The 2,265-nt window shown below is 38.7% G+C and overlaps 1 long non-coding RNA gene across 1 annotated transcript; it reads right to left on the minus strand.

Moving 5' to 3' along the window:
- Nucleotides 1–564: 564 nt before the first annotated feature.
- Nucleotides 565–1,738, minus strand: LOC143653214 (uncharacterized). Its single transcript, XR_013161164.1, has 3 exons — nt 1,643–1,738; nt 888–1,027; nt 565–777 (listed from the first exon to the last, which is right to left on the minus strand). It is a non-coding gene; the product is annotated as an uncharacterized LOC143653214 (long non-coding RNA).
- Nucleotides 1,739–2,265: the final 527 nt, after the last annotated feature.

Below are 2,265 nucleotides of genomic sequence, written 5' to 3' on the forward strand. Positions count from 1 at the left end.
GGGGAAAATTCTATTTAGGACTCCAGGCAGATCTGTAAGTTAAGTTTCTAACTTGTGGTCTTATATTCTTTCCCAAATCCGGTTCTGCCCAAGCTGTGTTCCACTAGAGATAGTATTCCCTGAAATGCTTCCTATTATATCTCCGTCTTAGAGAATTATGACAAGAAAGAAACTTTTTCAAAACTATGTAACTCAGCTTCCTCATGAATCCTACCCAACTCTTACCTGCCCACCAATATCACCCTAGACCCCCTAATAATGGAAATATGAGGTTCTTAGATATACAACTGGGGAAAGTCACCCTAGGCCATTTTCACAGCACTATGATGTAATAGCATGGAAGTTGTAGTGGTCTCAACTGTTTTCCAGGATATTGATCTTTCTGCTGCTCCTGGATGGAAAAGACTTACTTTTGTTATACACAAGTTTGGCCAACTCATTCTGTGCTAATTAAAGTCTCCAACTCTGGTTCATCGTTTGTAAAATGAGAATAGCAATAACCCCATGCGGTGTTTTGAAAATTAAATGAAATATAAATAAGATAGTATAATAGCTCAATTGGTAATTGGTGTTACTGCTATCAGTCTCCTTTTTTCCATATGCTGCTGGTCTTTCGTAATGCCATGCTTCTGTATGTATTGCTGCCCTCTACTGGAATTATTTGAGCCTCTTTTGCCTCCTACCACAAACGAAGGTCATTGATCTTCTCACAAAACCTCTCAGACTCTTGTCAGCCCTTCACCCGGTACTGACCTCTGCAGCAGTTGATACACTGACCTTGCAAATGATAAGAGATGGATAATTAGCCATGCTCTTAAGTCATCTAGATCATCATAACAGGCACTTTAATGTGGGGTGATAAAATCTGTAATTTTTATGAGGCTTACCCTGCAGATCCAAACTATAAAATATGCTGTGGAAAGATAGTGGATAACTGGAGGACGTGCTACCTGAAGTTGAAAATAGGTCAGAAACAGACCCAGCCCAATTCAACCAGCCATACTTCACAATCCAAGAGAAAGGGTAGCTACAAAAAACAAACAAAAACATTTTCCTTCTCCATTTTCTCTTTTATTTATCATTTGAGACTCTCCTAAAGCAGTTTCATGTAAGTGTTTGCAAATATCTTCTAAGTATATCATTTCACGTTGAGCCAAAGAAGAGCACACATCAAGTGAGTTAATTGTGGGAGCCATTTTCTCTCCTACTAATGGACAGAATCCACCACCAGCTCAAATCAGTTTTGGAAATTGTGGCCTGGAGCCTAGACATTAGGGTCTAGAGGTTTAAGATATTCAGAACCCTGTTTTTATGGACTTACATTTTCCTGGTATTTTCACCCTTAACATTGCAGACGCTCTTTTTATCCCAAAATAGATGTTTCCACCTGTCAGTTCACAATTAAATTGTCAACAATCACAGGATTAATTTGTCCTAGTTCCACATTCCACATTCTCTGGGGATTTAAACTTGCCCTATTGATTCTTTCTCATGCAAATTTTCTTTTTAAACTAATCTGCTCACCCAGGACAGATCAGCAGTTAGTAGTAATAAGCAAGGCACATTGGCAAAACGATAAACTAAATAGTGAAGATGAATTAGGAAAAAAGTAACTTATTTGCTATTCCAAATTCCGTCCTACCTGTGAAAAGCTGTTTTTCTCTTCTTTCCTCCTGGTGGCAGCTAATCCAAGGAAAGATTGAAATTCTGGTGACTTCCTTTTCAAACACATGATGACTGGAGCCCGATAATAGAAAATTTTAAAGATTTCAGACTATTGTCATATTAACAAAAAAACCACGTATTTCTATTTAAGTAGATTTTCTAATTATAAAATGCCACTGAAGATCAGTCCTTTTTTGCACGTCATGATGTAGGGGAGCTCAAGGCAATTACTAAAAACGGTTACAAGGTATTTTAAAGATCAACTTATCCAATCCAGTTCCCACATCCAGCACAAAAGGCTCTTTCCAACACAAACCCACTCGCCCTCCTTCTGCTCTTTTGGTTCTGACCTGAGTTCTAACACTAGGCACGGACTCTGATTGCTTAACACTGTGTTTCACAGCCAGGTCTGAGGATTAGGAACACCTGACCTTTCTTCAGATTAATTCAATTTGAATCTAGTCTAGACCCTTGTTAACTCAAAATGGGGTCATGAGGATCAGCTTCAACTCAGAGCTTATTAGAAATGCAGAATCCCAAACCCTACCCCAGACCTCCTGAATCAGGATTTGCATTTTAACAAGATTCCTAGGCAATCTG

Source organism: Tamandua tetradactyla, chromosome 13, assembly GCF_023851605.1.
Source record: "Tamandua tetradactyla isolate mTamTet1 chromosome 13, mTamTet1.pri, whole genome shotgun sequence".
In the NCBI taxonomy this organism is placed as follows: domain Eukaryota; kingdom Metazoa; phylum Chordata; class Mammalia; order Pilosa; family Myrmecophagidae; genus Tamandua; species Tamandua tetradactyla.